Here is a 12,474-nt window from a genome sequence, read left to right as displayed (position 1 = left end):
TCATTGAAATGGGCTATTTTTTCTCTGTGGTTTCTTTGTCTGGATTTTGCTGAATCTAGATGCTCTGTCTCCTGTGTTATTTGTTGGTTTGGACGCTGGGCATTGAACCCAGGGCCTCGTGCTTGCTAAGTGCATGCTCTGCTCTGTGCGTCTTGTGAACTAGAACTCGGATGCCGAGCCTTGATAGGGTTCTGATTTGAATTTCCAACAGGAGTGTCTCGAAGTAGTGCTGTACGATTCCTTCTGAAGAGGCATAAAGTGTAGCTGTTGGTCAGTGTGTGAGCAGCCATTGGTAAACACTGCCTGGATCCTTTATGCCATTGTGTTTGCTACATGTTATTATTCTCATATCTTTATTGATTGTCTGGAATATTTCTACAAAGAGCAGCTTTTCCTTGTCATGTCTTCTGTTACTCTGTGGCACAGTTTGTACAGGAAAGGCCAAATGCTTACTTCCATCCCTATCACTTTGCAAAGAATGAGTTGAATTTATAAGTCTGCATTTCTCCAGCTTCTTTTTTCTTCCCTTTTGTTAAAAAGCACCATGAAAGCGTTGGGCATCATTCTTGCTGCCTTTCATGCAGCTGCACGTGTTTGGAAGTGGGACCTCTCATCTTTGCTTCCCCTCAGGGTGTGAACCCTGCTTGTCTCTCGGGCTTTCTGCAGAACACCCGGAGCGTTTTTTAAAAGGGGAAGATAGTTGGGGGCCATTTTCTGGATACATTGGTTTTATTTTAGATAAACCTAAACATTCTTTAAAATCAAGAGTATCCTTGGCTCTTGCTTCGGTTTTCAAACTGACGTCTGTGTATTGAATCTACCTTGGGAAGTTTGAGAGGGGATTCTTCCTTGTGGTTCTCGGTGTCCATTGCATTTCCTTTATCTGTGCTCTGGTAGAGTTTCCAGTGACTGTGAGCCTAGTTTGTTGCTGACATGGACCGTGTTTGCTGAGGGCCATTCCTGGGCTCATCTGCGTGGCTCCAGTCAAGTGCCAGGTTATGGTGCCCCTGTGCTTACTTTGAGGTTTTTATTTTCCCTATAAATAGTGAAGAAGAAACGGCCTTTCATTTAATGAGTGTAACATTTTAGATTTGCCGCTGGGAAAACTGAGTGCCAGAAAATTGTGCCAGACTATTGCGATGTCATCAGTTGGCAGAGTGTAAGGGAATTTGGTCACAGCCCCGATTCCAGAGGCCTGAAGAGGTTCTCCCAGCATCCTCTCCCCTGAGAATTTATGTGGCTCCACGTCCACGCGGTACTGACCCATTCCCATGAGATGTACATCCTGCATCTGAGCCCCCGAGGCTGGCATCCTCAGTGGCCTCTGAGATGCAATGTAAACCTTGCACGTGTCTTTATTATCTCGAAATTTTAAACTTCCAGTCCTTTCATATGTTTAATAGTGTTTGTTTTAGAAAAACTGAGCATACATTCCAATGATAAGTAAATAGAATGCTTTATTGTGTGTGCATACTCAAAAAGGTTTTGCTGGGCTGGAAGTGTAGCTCCATCGTGTAGGGAGTTTGTGCATGTGCAAGGCCCTGGATTCCATCCGCAGCACCCCAGCGTGCGCACACACACACACACACACACCCCCTAATGGTGTGGTTTATCTGGAAAGTTCACAGTCCCAGCCTGCCTGCTGGTCAGTTCTTCTGCATCCTCTCAGGGGCAGCCCTTCGGCCCATTTCTCCAGTTTGTTTAAGAGTGATTATTTAATAATTCATATCACATTTTTTTATAGCCCATTGCTTAAAAACCTCCAGCAGCCTCCCAGTGTTTTGGAGTACAGTGAAGAAGAGGGCACTTTGTTGATCGTCTGGCTCTTTCCAGCCTTAGCCCTTTCCTGCCATCCTGGGTACCCTGGGTCTCCTCAGCCTGCTCCCCTCCCTCCTGTCTTCCTCTCTTCCTGCCGGGTGGCGGAAGTTCTCTGTCCTCTTCGCCTCCCTGGCTGGTCTCCTCTCACTCCTCAGGCCACTCTCGGGTTGTAGTTTTCTGATAAACCGGCTCCATCATCTGCTAGTGTTTTGGTGACTCTGGGAAAATGGGGAATTTGTCTGGGTTTTGTGGATCCACTGGTGTGCTGGGAACCGTGTTCCAGCCGGCTGTCTGGAGTCCATAATGACCCGGCTTGTAGCATTAGTACATTTTCCTGTGAAGATGCTCACGCTGGCCAGCTTGAGGTACTACGGTGAGGTCACAGAAAGCAGAGTTGGAAAGGGATGCCTGCCGTTATACGGCATTCCCACCATAAAGACGCAACAAGTGTGCTGGCAGTGTGCACCATGATAAAACACAATAAAGTAATTAGAAAGTGAAGATCTTTGGGCTTCTTTGTTAATATTATCTAATAATGACTTCATGTAACAGTGAACCCCCACTACATCCCGAAGATGTAGTGCTCTGCTCTCAAGCCATGGTATGAGCCAGTCTAGAAATCCCTCACGTCGCAGGGGGAAGAATCGTGTTTTTTGAGTTGGTGAAAGACGTTGTGTAGTTGGTTATTGCAGCTAATTCCTGCTGCAGGGCACCTGGAGCAATTTCAGGATGAGCTAGTGACAGGAGGGAGGAAGACAGGGAAATTGTTAAAGGTGGATGGAGCCGCTGACGGGATTGAAAGGAGAAGGTTGGGAAAGAGAGTCCCAACAGCCTTGACCGCGACTGTGTCAAAGGTTTGTCCCTTCCACTCCTCCACCGTGGCTGTCCTCTGTCATGCCGTTCTTGCATGCCATCCCCGTGGGCGTTTTGGAGTTGTGACCCTGTGCCCTGGTGGTGGCACTCTGTCCCTATGGGTGTCAAAGCCCTGCTCTACGTGTGCCCCAGCTGGCTCAGGCATCACCCTGGGAAGCAGAAACCAGGGCTCTTTCCCGCCGTTGCTCTTTTCCAGCGATTTAACTGTCATATCAAAATATCTAATGTGCTTTTTAATGTCTGAGCTCAGTAGCTATGTTTTGATGTGGAGCCATTCGTCCAGTAGCTGCCGCGGTCTTAATGATTCTTGTGGTTAATTTATGAAGCTATGGAACACTGTTGAACAGTTCCAGTAGGAGTTTGTTTGCTCTTCTTAGAAATGTAAGCAAAAAAAAAGTGGTACAGTATGTCAGAACAGATTTTGAGCCTTCCTGAAGAGGCTCCATTTGGGTCATTGTAGTTCTTACCCATCATGTGCCTTAGAGCATATGTAAGTGTTTGAAATTTGAGATTTCAAAGATTTGAGAGTTTTGAAGGTAATTTTCCTCATAAAATAAGAGCAGTGTTCAGTTCCCAGTCTTTTGTGATTTGTGTGATGCATAATTGGAAGACTGTTGCTTGGAATAAATTAATACTAATTAACTTCTTCATCAGACACTTTTTTGAGCAGTAAGTTGTAGTTTTGCTGGAGTAAGTCATATACCCCTTGACTCTGAAAATCAAAGCCTAACATCGTTTGTGTAACTGTATAGATGATGCCATATAAACCCAGTAATCTACTATATGAGCTCTGATTTGGGAGATAGGTTAATATCTGAAATAACAAAAACAATAATTAGAAAACAAAAAGGAATTGTGAAAAAAGCAAAATGTAAATTGGAGTTGAAAACTATGAGAAAGAACATTTTCTCTGTATCTAAACCATCTATCAGGTGTTCTTTAGATTCCTCAAAGCATTGTGTTTGCTTCCTGGCAGCCAGTGGGACATGGGATAAAAAGATGACTCATCTAAAATGTCCCTCCTTATTCACCTTTCTGATGGAACACAAGGCCCGTCAGACTCCTGCAGCTGTCACTTATTCCTGTCTTCTACCTGTGAGTGAGACCCTTAGGCTTTGCTCCTTTCAATTTTCCTTTAATAGCCATGTTATTTAAATTTTCTTTGAGCCTCCTTTGTGTTGTATATGAATGAGCTTGTGTCTTTGGAAAGTGCGTTAATGTCCTCTCTGTTGGGCAGTCACCAGTAAGATAATCTGTGGGGGAAGATGAAAAAGAAACCCAGTGTAAGTGAACTGAAATTAATAAGCAAGCATGTACTCAGCAGCATATCAGCTTGTTCAGTAATAACTTCCATGCCTTCCGTTATACTTGTTTCATAAGCCACTGAGTATGTGTAAAAAGTAAAATACATACAGATGCCACGGGGATGACCCAAGGCCACCCCAGTGCTGAAGCTGGGGCTCCAGGCATCAGTGTTGACCTCAGGAAGTTCAGGGGCAGGCGATTTGCTCTGAAAAATGAATGATAAGATATTAAGCTTGCTTTGTTGGGTATACACAGTAGAAACCAAAAATGGTGAACATTTTCATTTGTGGAATCTCTATTTCTCTATTCATTGCCTTAATTGACCGATCATTGAGAGCGAGATTATCAGAAAAACACTTTAGTAATGTTTGCCTCCACCTACTAAATTGGTAGTTTTGTCTGAATTAATCAGTTCGACCTAAGTTCCTAAATTGACTAAGCGTTTGACTGAAAAGATTCTTTAGGTGAAAATATAGACTATTTCATGGGATTGTAGGATGTATTGTGTTGCAAGTATGGATTGAGGGCATACAGCACATTGCTGCTAATCCCGGCAAATGTTTCTGACATGGATATAAAAGCAAACGCCATCTTGGTTACAAAAGTGAGTGTAAATTTAAACATTTCAATAGCCATGTGGTAGGACATTTCCAGTATTTTTTAAAGGTTAACTGTCAAATTCTAGGTCCTTTAAAGAAAAAGTTTTAAATGGCTGGGAATATAGTATGTACTCTATCCACATTATTTCCACACAAAACAGCCCTCTGTACTTGTAAAAGTCAAAAGCAGAGGCTTTAAGGAGTGAATCTGAGCCCTCTTCAGGTTGTTTCTGACTGGCACAAGGATGCAGGTGGACTGGACGGTGCCCGGCGGCCGACTTGCCCTCCTGTTCTGTCCCCAGTCCTCAGGGAGTCTCTGCTTCCAGTGTTGAGTCAATGTGAGGTCGTATTTGCAGGGGAGACTAAGGAGGCATATTAGGAATCTGTAGTAACGTACATACACTTTATAAAATCAAGTAAGATTGATGACCGCCCCTACTTAATTCAGAGCAAAGGAAGAGAATCTAATTTTTCTATTTTTCCACACCTCGTTTGCCATAATGAAAATGGCATACTGCTTTGAATCGTTTCCAATGAAATGATTTTCAATATTGTTGTCTTTGTGACATTTGGACAATTAGAATGCATTTCTTAAGCCTACTGGAAGTGCTGCAATGCTTTCTCTCTCTTTTCCCAGTGGCCCTCTCTGTGCTTGTTGCCTAGGAAACCACTATTAGGTTGAATTCTGTTTGCTTGGTTGTCAGACTGGCAGAATTAGGGGTAAAGTTCTTGGCTTTAGAGTTGTAAAAGTGGTGCTTTAGTATTAGAAATGTTTTATCAGTGTTGAAGTGCTTTATCTCCTCAATTAAAAAGCAGCCAAGCATTTATTTGGTTTTCTTAAAATATAAAATAGCGGATTATTATTTTCCTTGATTATTATTGTAATACTGTTTTGTATACAGATTTGCAGTAGGATTTGAATTGTCACAGTGGGTTAGTTCCAAATATAGGGCTTTAATAAAAATTTTATGTAAGTATGTGCTTACTTCCTTGGGGAGTCATGGACATGTATTACAATTCTCCAAACCTGCAGATATAAACATTAGAATACTTCATAAAATATTCAATGATATTTTAGAAAATGCAGGTTATTTTGCCCTACATTTGAAACCAGAAAAACTAAGCTTTTTCAAATTGAAGTTTGCAAGAAGTAGTGGACCTGTCTCAGCTCTTTTCCTTTCTGAGTGACTAAAAGTGAATGAAACTGAAAGTAAGAAGCTGTGGTTCCCTAACTGTACCTGTATCTCACCTAGCTCAGTGTCCTGCGAGATTGTCCAGGGGCTGCGTGCGCACAACACAGCAGCCACTAACCCCGCGTGGTCTGTGAGCCAGGAGTGAAGCAAGGAGAGGAAGCACCTGAGTGTAAACAGCCGTGTGGGCAGTGGTCTGTACGGGCCCAGGGCGTCACCGGTGGCTTGCTAGAAATGCAGAGTACGGGCCACCACCAGGCCCCACTTCCTGGGCATCTGTACTGTAAACGGTCCCGGAGCGGCGCACTGCAGCGCTCTCTGGTGGGCACGCACAGGAATGACCTGGAGAGCTCACAGCTACAGCGCCGGGCCTCACCTTCCATGTGGCCCGAAGTTTTAGGTGGGCCTTTTATGACATCTTCTCAGATCACTTCCGTGACTGTGAAGCTTTAGGACACTGATGTCACAGAGAGCGGATGCCCTAGTGGGGTGGAGCGATCTGACCTGGCAGCCTGGACTTTGCATCCTGAGTGCCTCGTGCCTGCCAAGAGCTGCTCCCTCAAGTGGACTGAGCGCGTGACATGCAGTGAAATGTATAGATTAGGGCTGTGGGACACATTTCTGCTAATCTAGTGCATGTTCCTGACATGGCTGAGAATATGAGTCATACACACACATACATGCACGCACCTTCCTTCATTCTGTCTCTTCTCACTCCTGTCTCTTTTCACTCCCTTGCACAAGTCCCCTAATAATAGAGTAAATTGTGGTGCAGTCCAAAGCCTCCTTTGTTTGCCAGTCTTACCCAGAGGGAGTTTGCCTCATCCTTAATTGTCTTTTCATGGCCGTGTTTGTAGCTGGGGAGAGTGATCCACAGACTCAGGCCCCGAGGGTCCACGGCTGAGGGATGGTGGCTTCTGTCCTGCTCTGGCTTTCAGTGCGGGGTCAGCTCAGGGTGTGCCGCCCTGCTCCCATGTGGCAGCCCGAGGAGATAGTGCCGGGAAGGGAAGAGTCCCAGTGGATCTGAGCACTGCTTTAAGCTCCCAGTGCTCAGGAGTTCATGCTTATCAGATGGGAACTCCTTTGCCTTGGCTTGGTTCTGAGGTGTGGGATCTGTCTCCTCCAGTCACTCACGGGTTAACTTCACCCGGGTATTGCAGTCCTGTTACACTGAGTTTCCCTACTTATAAAGTGGGAATAATAATGATGACGATGGTAGAACCTATTTTTGTGGCCTTGTTCTGAAGATTTATCAGTTAGTGCATTTAAGTTCTTAGCACATACATGACCGCAGTAAATGCTCAATAAATGTTAGTAATTGTGGGCTTGATTGGCTTATTATGAATGATCGGGATGCATTCAGTTGTACATTACTCTTCCCTTAAGGAGAAGAATGTCTTGGATTAGCTATGAAGGATCCTGCACTTTGAAGGTAGTGTGAACAGACAGGAGGCCATATGTTTCAGAGCCACGAAGTCTTACTGCTGCCTTCCAGCAGCCGGTTGGTGCCAAATGGCTTTATTAATAGCCAGTGTTCCATCGTAAGGAATTAATTTGAAACTGGAACACTCAAGACAGGAAAATGGGTAATGAGCTATTTGAATGCTTTTGAAGTGCTCCTGTCTTATTTTGCCTGTGTAATATGGCATTTCTTTAACTCCGGCGGTCCCTGGTCCTTTATTCCCTTTCACCTTTCTGTGTAGCACTGGTGCCTCCTGACAGTCTTTGGGGGCATGGCAGGTACTCAGTAGACAGTTGTCTTCAAGGAATGAGCCCCCATTTCCTTAAGTTGTATTTATTCTTTAAAAAAGACAATCATCAAGTCACACTTCACGCAGCATAACAATACTGTCCCGTGTCCAACCCAAAGCACATTGAGTCTTTCCTTAAAGTAGGATATGTAGCCAATGCTTGTCATGTTACATAAAAACATAACACGAGTGAAAAGAAGAAACGTGGACATAACAGAACGAGGATGACAGTCCCAGTGCTCGTTGGTGTTACTGGTCACGTGGTTGTGGCCAGTGTTTATTGCTGCCTTCTTCCACTGCCGAGTCCCTTTCCCCTTTGTCCTCAGCATGTGGCTCTCTACCTCATGTGTTCACCCAAACCTTTATTCCTGCAAGATCTGACCCGTGAGTACCTGGATTGGGGCATTATAGTTTCTTGTTAACTTTAAAAAATTATCAAATATTTCTTGTGTTTGGGAAGTTCTCCTGCAGTGTTCCGTATTAGTAATCCTCACAGTTATCCTGGAAGGTGTTTGTGACTGGTTCCGTTTTGTGGCTGACAAAGTAGTGCTTACAGAGTAAAAGGGGGCTACCCAAAGCCACACAGCTAAGAATGAGGAGCAGAGATTGAAATCTAAGTTGCTGTGAGTTCAGTGCCCGGAACCTCTCTCAGTGGTTCAGAGTTCACCTTGGTGAGCCAGCAGGCCAGCCAGCTGTCCTTACACTGTAGTCTGGTATTGGGAAGAGATCTGAATAATTGTCTGTCGGAATGACGTCTTCTGAGGCCGCCTGTGTAAGGCTTCATTTATCTTTTCATTGGTGCAAATTCCTCTTACGGGGTGATGAGGCTCATTATGGGATGTTGGCATGTATGTGTTGCATATTTTGGTTATTTTTCATCCCCTTTCCTCCTCCCTCCCCAAACTCTTCCCTATCCCTGGAAAATTTCATTCTAATTTCCTGTCCTCTCTCCTTTGTCTTTTAAATTTATTTGAGATATATTTTATGCTTCCTTTTCAAGTTGTTAGTAACATGAAGATTTATGTTCCAGGTGAAAGGTCTGTTTATGACCAGAAAGCACAGAGCCCGGGCCTGGAGGATGCTCGGTGGTAGCGCGGGTGCCGGCTATTCCCGGGCCTGGTTCCAACCCAGCGGCTCCAGCACAAACCTGCACTGCCCAGAGGCTGATGCTGTGGGCTTGGGGCAGTGTGGCCAGGACATACGCACCTGGAGACAGGGGATGCGTGAGCAGGCAGCGACCCGGGCCCTGGGGAAGGGAGAGAGCGCAGGACCGGAGTCACAGGAGTCACAGAGCTGCCGGGCAGCACCATCCCTGCCCCACCCACCTCCTCTGCCTCTCCTACCCCTTCCCTTTCCCCTCCTGGCCTCCTTGCTGGCCTAGTCTTTTTCCTTCTTTCCTTTTGGGGGGAGTTGTAGTGACTCACACACACTCTTACTGCAAGGCTGCTGCTTCTTCCTCTCAAAAGGAAATCTTTGGGCAAGATTATGTCTGAATTCCCACCGTTTCCAGCATCTAACCCTACTGCAGGTGCCAACACCCGTCACCAGCCAGCCACTAGCACTGAAATGATGTTTTGCAGACAATTTTCCCGGTAAGTTTCTAATAGGAATAAAACACTAGGCCCCCCCATCTAGAAAAATTCCTTCAGTTTCTTTTCTCCTCTTTCTCTCCCCTCTCCCTCTCCCTCTCCCTCTCTCTCTCTCTCTCTCTCTCTCTCTCTCTCTCTCTCCCCCCCTCTCTCCCTCTCTCCCTCTTCCCCTCCCCCTCCCTCCCTCCCTCCCCAGAGTCTTGCTATGTACCTTGAACTGACTATGTAGCCCAGGCTGGCCTCAAACTTGTTTTGATCCTCCTACCTCAGCCTCCCAAGTTCTGGGATCACAGGCGTGCGCCACCACACCCAGCTTTTGCTGTTGTTTTAAAATTTATTTGCTTGCCATTTTCCTCTCCATGCTGAAATGTAAATGTCAAAAAAGCCACCTCTCTGTTCAGCTTCGCTGTGAGTTCCAGCGGTTTGGAAAGCACCAGGCCTAAGATAGCACCCTCTACCAACAAATGGATGCTACACCTTTGCTCTTCTTCTTTTTAATTTAGTTTTTATTTTTTTGCGGTTCTAGGGCTTGAACTCAGCACATGCTAAACAAGCACTGTCTACCTCTGAGCTGCATCCCCAGTCCTTTGGTTTGGATCTTAAGTGCCCTCTTAAGGTCCATCTGTTGAAGGCCTGGGCCCAGAGGGGTGGCGGCAGTGGTGGAGGTGGTAGTGGTGGTGGTGTAGTTCAGTGGTGGGTGCCTACCTAGCCTGCATGAAGCCCAGGGTTCCATTGCTAGCACCACAGATGTAACACACACACACACACACACACACACACACACACACACACACACACAAAACACACCCCCAAAGTGTAGAGACTGTAATGGAAGTTTAACTCCTGAGAGTTAAAAGGAAGCTTGCTGGATGAACTATTTAATAAGGAGCCACATGCTAAGAGAATAACTATAAAATCAAGTAAAATACAGGGGTTTCAAATGTACATTGTTAAAAAACTAGTAAAATTATTGACTTGATATTACACTTTTGTATAGTATTGTGGACTAGAAGTTGGAATAATAAAGGAATGGGAGAATAATGCCTATCAGAAGTTAACTTGGCAGCTACTGCAGTATTTGACTTCTTAATAAAATAATAGAAGACAAATGTCAAAGGTGAGGGCATTGAGCACATAGAGAATATCTTCAATGCAATCAATAGTCAACATCAATTTTTGAAAGACAAATTACCTGTCAGATGAAATGGATAATTTAAAAATTAAATTACATGATTGTTGACCTAAAGCAGTCGAGTGAAAGTGATACAGAGGAGTTGATGCAGGCATAGATGCAAAATATTACAGGGAGAATTAATTTAGGTCGGCTCTCATTCAGATATTCTCATTGGTGAATCAGACTTCATGAAGGGCCATGTGCAAAATTAATAGTGAAAAAATAGAAACTAAAACATCGGTGGGAGTTCTGGCCAGGAGGTTTATCAGCAGTATTTGAAGCAGCAATTCTTTGTCTTTTTCTCAGCCAAAAAAAAAAAAAGAAAAGAAAAAAACTTTGGGGGGGTTCCTTTGGGCCATCCAACATCTGTAATCGTTTCTTCTTTGCTAAAGAGATTGCCCTTATAATACTCGAGACAATCCATTGAAAGGCTGGAGATAGATGGAAGTCACATTTGTTCCTCTCCTTCATTTGTACAACACTTTAATAAGTATCTCAGAGTGACATTTTGTGGGTAGTTCTGGGCTGAAGGTAGTTTTTAGCAAGGGAGACAGTCCGGAAAGTAGCTCGTGACATTAACACTCGCACAATTCCACATGTGCAGTGCCGACCTCTTGGAGAGTGTGGGTCCCTCCGGCTGATCCTGGAGAGAGGTGGGGAGCCCTGGCCTCAGGGTTGCCCCGAGCATTCTGGGTGACCTGAGCTAGGGGCGAAGGTATTGGTCGGGGCTTGGTACCATGACCCAGCCAGATCAGGAATTCCGAGTCGTGCCGTCCGGTTTGTGGTTTGGGAAGGCATTATGTGTGCTTCCTTGAGGGTGAACCAGCGGGAGCCAGGGCAGGAAGAATACAGTAAACTGGAAAATCAGAGTCGACATTTTTTTTTTTTTTTGTACCAGGGATCGAACTTGGGTCCTTGCGCTTGTGCAGCAGGCGGCGAAACCACTGAGCTAAATCCCCGGCTCCAGAGTCCACATTTTTTTATCAGAAGTAGTTTTAGAAAGAGTCTTCATCCTGACATGGCCCTGCGCTGAGCCTCTGGAAGGGCGGGTCTCAGGCCCACAGCTCTGTGGCTGTGGGTGGGTTGCTGACATGCGCAGTGCCACTGAGGCGAGCCAGTCCCTCTAGCTGGATCCGTGTCCTTTGTGCAACATCCTGCAGTGTGAGGATTCCTGGCGGCCCCGGCTCCAGTCACATTTCTAGGTCCACACTTACGCCATAACGCGTTTCCCATTGTCCCTTCGGTTCCCCTGAAGCTGAACAGTCTTGCCTATGCTTTCTGGCATCCTCCTCATCCTGGTGGGGGTCACATCCACCATCACAACCAGAACAACCCTAACCTGATGCTGGAGAGTGCGTCTCTTGCCGTCCCTCGTGCTTGCTCCGTCCTCATGGCCCGCTCCTGTTGGCTGTGGGCCACGCCTCAGCGTATCTCCAGGAAGAGCAGAGTTGCCCCCCGGGCACTGCTGGTGGTATGCAGACCCCAAGTCTGCTCGCTATTGACAGGTGGCAGATGCCGGGACAGGAGCAGGCAGGCCAGAGGAGGGCAGACGCAGGCACGGCCAGAGCTGGCGAGGTGCACAGGAGAGAGTGCGGGGAAGTAGGAAAACTGCAGCTGTCCCATCTCTTGGGAATCGGTGCTAGTGGTGCTCAGGTGTCTTGCTTTGTTTTGATCTGTTTTTGCTGTACTGGGGCCTTTGCACTGAACCACATCCCCAGCCCTTTTACTTTTATTTTTGAGACAGGGTCTCACTGAGTCACTAAGTTCGCTAGGCACGGCCCGAACTTGCGATCCTCCTGCCTCAGCCTCCCAGAGCACTGGGATGATAGGCGTGTGCTCTGTGGTAGGCTTGGGTATTCTTCTTGCTCTGCACTCCGGCAGCACCGTGACCCTGATGGGAAGGGCAGGTTGTCTGTCTGGGAGGAACGTAGAGGCCAGTCTGTTGTGTTGTGAGAAGTGTGGGGCTGTGATGCTGAAGGTGGACGGACGAGAAGAGTTACGATGGGCTTCGGAAGAAACCGTGCGCCGGGAGTAGTGGGGAGAAGCTGGGAGTAGTTAAGGGCTGAGGCCACAGTTGAAGTGCTTGCTCTCACTCTCTCTCTCTCCCTCTCTCCTCTCTCTCTCTCTCTCTCTCTCAGAAAATTAAAGCTAACAAGCAGTATCGTTAAAGGAAGA

At 46.1% G+C, this 12,474-nt stretch overlaps 1 protein-coding gene and 1 long non-coding RNA gene across 24 annotated transcripts in view; one reads left to right on the top strand and one right to left on the bottom strand.

Moving 5' to 3' along the window:
• Pard3 (par-3 family cell polarity regulator) overlaps nt 1-12,474 on the top strand; it is a 605,457-nt gene that overhangs the window by 246,438 nt on the left and 346,545 nt on the right. The window lies entirely within an intron of this gene.
• LOC106010810 (uncharacterized) lies at nt 3,628-6,154 on the bottom strand. Its single transcript, XR_001184532.3, has 3 exons — nt 5,845-6,154; nt 4,105-4,201; nt 3,628-3,944 (listed from the first exon to the last, which is right to left on the bottom strand). It is a non-coding gene; the product is annotated as an uncharacterized LOC106010810 (long non-coding RNA).

Source organism: Heterocephalus glaber, unplaced genomic scaffold (assembly GCF_053883595.1).
Source record: "Heterocephalus glaber isolate CG9 unplaced genomic scaffold, H.glaber_assembly_v1.0 deba00000738, whole genome shotgun sequence".
NCBI lineage: Eukaryota > Metazoa > Chordata > Mammalia > Rodentia > Bathyergidae > Heterocephalus > Heterocephalus glaber.
The sequence above is the reverse complement of the archived record's forward strand: the minus strand, read 5'-3'. Positions and strand labels throughout refer to the sequence as shown.